This window comes from Theropithecus gelada, chromosome 19, assembly GCF_003255815.1.
Source record: "Theropithecus gelada isolate Dixy chromosome 19, Tgel_1.0, whole genome shotgun sequence".
Lineage (NCBI taxonomy): Eukaryota > Metazoa > Chordata > Mammalia > Primates > Cercopithecidae > Theropithecus > Theropithecus gelada.
This window is the reverse complement of record NC_037687.1, coordinates 35175766-35181648: the sequence shown is the minus strand read 5'-3', so window position 1 is coordinate 35181648 and position 5883 is coordinate 35175766.

The following is a 5883-nucleotide window of genomic DNA, read 5'->3' as shown; positions in this document are numbered from 1 at the left end:
CTGTCTTGTGGGCGCCTGCAGAAGCGCAGAGATTTCCGTGAGGCCAACGCCGCCATGTCTAATAAGTAAAAAAGTCCGGCCCGCGCTCGCTTCTTTGTTCAGCTGCTGACCTTAAATCTCACCTGTCGCGGGAGTAGCCAGTTCAGTTCCCTCTGGCTCCTCTCCGCGGCGACAGCCGCCTCACAGGCACGCGCGTGCTGCGGACCTGGGTTGGCGGAGTGGGGCCCAGCGGTCACCGCCACTCCACAGGTCCGGGTTGCCGCGCGCATGCGCCTGCCCATTCGCGGCCCCTCCCCCACCTCCCGACCTAGGAGCACCACGCTCGAGTCCTGGGTCCCAAGCCTCTGGCTGCGGCTTTTTCCCAGGGGGACCCTTCCTGTCATACCACGCTGGGTTCCCCCACAACCTCCGCGCCCTTCACGTCTGCTATGCAGGAATCGCGCCCGCGAAAGAGGGGAGACCGCCGGCACGAGGGCCCGGGGTTGCGGCGGCTGGAGCAGCGCTACCCGCTCGGGGTGGAGCACGGAGGTAGCCTACAGGCTACGTGCAGTGTCCGGGAGGAGGGGGTCTGCAGGTCGGGGGCCTTTCGTGTTTGTCCTTGCGTCCTGCACGGCCGGGGAGCCCGCGCGAGGGCTTGCAGCTCTCTGCCCTCAGGGCTCACGTCACGAAGCGCTCGTGTCTGCAGACCTGGCTCTCAGGGGTGCCTCTTGAACGGGCCGACCTCTCCGAGGGCCAGAAACATAGGTTTTTAGCCAAAGACTGAAAGGAGGGATGGAAGATTAAGCCATGAGATGAAGGAGATTATTCCCGCCAGCAAACAATCCGCTGACCCCCCTCACTTCTGTCCCTTCCCCCAGCTGCCTCTGAACAGGTAGGCCCTCTGAACAGCTCAGCCCTGGCTGGGCAGACAGCGAACCCTCTCAGAGGGCCTGAGCTATTGCGTGGGATTGAGGACGTGGGTCTTCGACCCGGGGTCCTCATCCGTGCGTGGGGTTGGCACGGTAGTGAGCGCCCCAGCTCACTCTATTCACTTGGCCACCCTGGCAGCCGGTGTGTACAGTATGCCTGCCCATGACTCCTTCATATCCCTCTGCCTGTCCCAGCTTGTTAGACCTAGTCTCATGAGCAGAACTGGGTTTCCAGAGGTAGCGACCACTGTTGACTGTATGTATGCCTGCAGCACGCATAGACGTGGCCTTCACGACGCCAGACTCTAGGACCACCTGGGGCCGCCCTCTGATGCCCACCTCTGCCTCCAAGGGGGTATCCCTCCAACTCGGGATCCCAAGGGCCCAGCCACTTGACCCAGGTCCTAGGGCTATGCCTGCCCTCTACTCCCACCTCTGAGGCATGCACATAGCAGATGCCCAGCAGCTGTGTTTCTTCACTGCCTGCCTGTAAAGGCTCTTCTTACCCCAATCCAGGGGCATTTCTGTCTGGCTGCTGAGGACTCCCTACAGTGGGCCCCTTGGACTATGGTCAGTTACAGCTCAGGAAAGGACACATGCCCTGAAGCTGTCCTGGTCAGGGGGTCAGCCTCTGGTGAGGGGCACGGCCAACTGCCACCACCCAATGGCCTTTACCCCTGCCCTCCATCCTGTACGGAGTAGCAGCCTCGGGGCTCTCACTGGGGTCTGCGTGGTTGCAGGAGGGGCTAGGTGGGCTCCTCCCTGGTCTTGAGTGAGGGGCATGGGGGAGTGCTGGTTGTAGGGAGGGTGGGAGCAAACAGGCAGCACTCATCAGGATAGGTTCAGCCCACCCCTCTGAACCTCTTTTCCCCTTCAGTGTGGAAAGGAGAATGCAATCTCAGGCAAGGTCAATGTGAACTCTGTGGCCTGGCCACCATGGTCACTTAATAATGGACATCTTTATAGACCTCATGAGAATGACCCACCATGCTGCAGAGGGCAGGTGCCCTCAGGTGTGGGGTGGTGAATACTACAGAGCCAAGACTCATGCACCCGCCTGCCAGGCCCAGGGTGGTCCTCCCTCCCCAGGTCCCCAAGGTGCTAGGGTAAGATGCAGAATATGACCTCAGAGGTCTAGGGCTGCTGGTGCTGTGTTCTTCAGACTGGATGAGGACCCCAAGGACTCTGCAGAGATCTACCTCACTTCTGGTACATTGTGTCCATCCTGAGTGGCCCCAGACTGGAGTCCTCACTTCTGGGAAGGCACCCTCTGGGCCCTGCTGGGCCACCTGCCCACTCTCCAGGCAGTCACTTTGCCTGTCCACCCTACCAGCCACAGTCCTACTGTCAGCTGATCTTATGTCCTTGTGATGGCTCCTTTTTTTTTTGGAGACCGAGTCTTGCTCTGTCACCCAGGCTGGAGTGCAGTGACCCAATCTTGGCTCACTGCAAGCTCTGCCTCCCGGCGTCACGCCATTCTCCTGCCTCAGCCTCTTGAGTAGCTGGGACTGCAGGCGCCCGCCACCACGCCCGGCTAATTTTTTTGTATTTTTAGTAGAGACGGGGTTTCACTGTGTTAGCCAGGATGGTCTCGATCTCCTGACCTCGTGATTCTCCCGCCTCGGCCTCCCAAAGTGCTGGGATTACAGGTGTGAGCCACCGCGCCTGGCCATGATGGCTCCTTAATGCCCTTACTGGCACTTTGGTTGTCTGTTGAAGTCACCAACCTGATTATCAACTCGTTTGGAGTGCGCTGGATTCAGTCCACCCAGTTGCCTGGCAGAGCCAAGCCTGGCCCTGCCATATCCCAAACCTGATCTTGTGCCCATGGTTGATCCTTCATGGGCTACTTTGGCCCAGCCACTGTCTGCTTCCATGGGATGCCCACCTATAATGGATTGAACGGCAGCCCCCAAAAAGATAAGTTCATGCCCTAGTACCCAGACCCAGTGAATGTGACCTATTGGAAAAAAATCTTTGCAGATGTAAATTAGTCAAGGATTCCAAGACGAGAGCATCCTGGATTAGTGGGGTAGACCCTAAATCCAATGGCAAGTGTCCTTATAAGAGACAGAAGAGGGCTGGGCGCAGTGGATCACGAGGTCAGGAGATCGAGACCATCCTGGCTAACACGGTGAAACCCCATCTCTACTAAAAATACAAATTAGCTGGGCGTGGTGGCAGGTGCTTGTAGTCTCAGCTACTTGGGAGGCTGAGGCAAGAGAATCACTTGAACCTAGGAGGTGGAGGTTGCAGTGAGCCAAGATTGCACCACTTCAGTCCAGCCTGGGTGACAGAATGGGACTCCATCACACACACACACACACACACACACACTCCATCACACACACACACACACTCCATCACACACACACACACTCCATCACACACACACACACACACACACACACACACACACACTCTTAAGGAAATCTGGCCAAGTATTCCAGGATGCTTCAGCCACCGGGGTTTGCTTTCATGGCTCACCAACACCTTCTCCCCTCCTGGGAACTGCCAACTTCCATTTCTCCTCTGTTCTTCCAGATCCTACAACCAGGATTCTGTGTTGGGGAGCCAAGATGCCCTGCTGAAGCCTCCATCCCCTGAGGCTGCTTCGCAGTAAGCTGCCCGGGCCCTCAGAAGAGGCCTGAAATGGAGTAGAGGCCTTTTGCTGAGGACAGCATAGAGCCAAGAGGGGGACCTCTGTGGAGGGATGGCCACTAGCAGGACAACTCTCCAGGGTGCAGGGTCCTAGGCCTGCAAACATAGAATAAGCCCTAGCCCAGGGACCTGTGGGATTGGTAAAGTTGGACCCCTTGGGTGGGTGCCCCACTGGAGCTTCCTCTCCAGGTCCTTGCCTGATTCAGAGTCTTGTTCCTGAAATCGCTCCTGTGTGACCGTTGTCACAAGATGCTTCTCTGGTGCTGCCCCTGCAAGAACCCTGCAGGGTCACTTAGACAACAGGCTTGTGTAGAAGTGAAGAAAGCCGGCCGGGCGTGGTGGCTGAAGCCTATAATACCGGCACTTTGGGAGGCTGAGATGGGCGGATCACGAGGTCAGGAGATCGAGACCATCCTGGCTAACACGGTGAAACCCCGTCTCTACTAAAAAATACAAAAAACTAGCCGGGCGAGGTGGCGGGCGCCTGTAGTCCCAGCTACTCGGGAGGCTGAGGCAGGAGAATGGCGTAAACCCGGGAGGCGGAGCTTGCAGTGAGCTGAGATCCGGCCACTGTGCTCCAGCCTGGGCGACAGAGCGAGACTCCGTCTCAAAAAAAAAAAAAAAAAAGAAGAAGAAAGCCTACAGACTGTCACAGACCCCATAGCCAGTCCCCTCCAGACAAGTCCCCCACACCTATGCCTGCCAAGTGGTAAGGCCTTTGGTGCTTCAAACTCCACTCCAGGGCTGCCAGTCAACCCATGCCAGCCCTGCAGGGACAAGGCCTTTGTGTGGTGGCCAGGCCTGTGGTACCACCAGATGCTTCACTCCAGAGGGAGGCCCTTTCTGTGCCTGGGAGTGGGAAGTTCTTCCACGTGGGCTCAAGACTCCTCCAGTAGCAGTGCACCCACAGGCGTGAGAAATCCTGCTTGTGTCAGGCCAGGTGCAGTGGCTCACACCTGTAATCCCAGCATTTTGGGAGGCCGAGGCGGGTGGATCACGAGGTCAGGAATTCAATACCAGCCTGGCCAAGATGGTGAAACCCCATCTCTACTAAAAATACAAAAATTAGCCAGGCGTGGTTGTGGACATCTATAATCCCAGCTACTCGGGAGGCTGAGGCAGAGAACTGCTTGAACCTGGGAGGCAGAAGTTGCAGTGAGCTGAGATCGCGGCCACTACACTCCAGCCTGGGCAACAGAGTGAGACTCTGTCTCAAAAAAAAAAAAAGAAATCCTACTTCTGTCCCAATTGGGGCCAGTGGCTGAACCTGTCACATATCTGCACTCCTTTATCTGTGACAATTGTCAAGGCCTTCCTGTGCAACTCTCTTCAGCCACCAAGGGACCCACAAGGCGGGCAGCCCTCCAAGTGCCCTTCAGCCTCCTGCTCGCCCTCAATGAGCTTGGTGAGCCCTGAGTTTTGTACTTGGGCAGGGAGCTAGACCTCTTGACAAGGCTTTCCATGTCCAGACACCCAAAGGATGGAGAAAGGGAGTGGGACAGTCCCAGCATCCCTGAAGCAGATGCGGTGGAGGCAGAAAGGTAGGGCAAATTGGGTCGTATGTATGTGCTGGACTGGCCAACAAAATTAGATGTCCCTATGAAGGGCAGGAGCCACACAACAGATGGGGGCAAGAGCTGGGTGACAAATGGGTAGGAGGCCTGACCAGTTCATCCTACCTGGGAGGGCCCTAGAGTCCGCAACACCCAAAGGGGCTGGGGAGGCCGTGGTTCCCCAAAGGGGCCGCACATGTTAGAATCAACTGGGGGCCAGGCTAGGGCCCTGGTGCACTGGCTCAAGCCTGTAGTCCCGGCAATTTGGAAGGCTGAAGCACGAGGATCGCTTCAGCCCAGGAGTTCCAGACCAGTCTGGGCAACATACCGTCTATCTCTGAAATAAATAAATAAAAATAAAAAAACGATCCAGGCATAGTGGCTCCCACCTATAGTCCCAGCTATTCGGGAGGGTGAGGTGGGAGGGTCGCTTCGGTACAGGAGTTCGAGACCAGCCTGGGCGGGATAATGGGAAGAAGAAGGCAGGGGGAGGGAGAGAAGAAATAAAATTAGCCGGGCGTGGTGGCGCGCGCCCGTGTTACCAGCTACTCTGGAGGCTGAGGTGGGAGGATCGCTTGAGCTCAGGAGGTCGAGGCTGCAGTGAACCGTGATGGTGTCACTGCATTCACCCAGGCGACAGAGCGAGACCCTGTCTCAAAAAAGCAAACCAAAAACAACAAAAAAGTAGACTCAACTGAGGACTTTTGACGCGCAGACGCTCGGGCCCACTCCCAGATTCTGATTTTTTTTTTTTTTTTTTT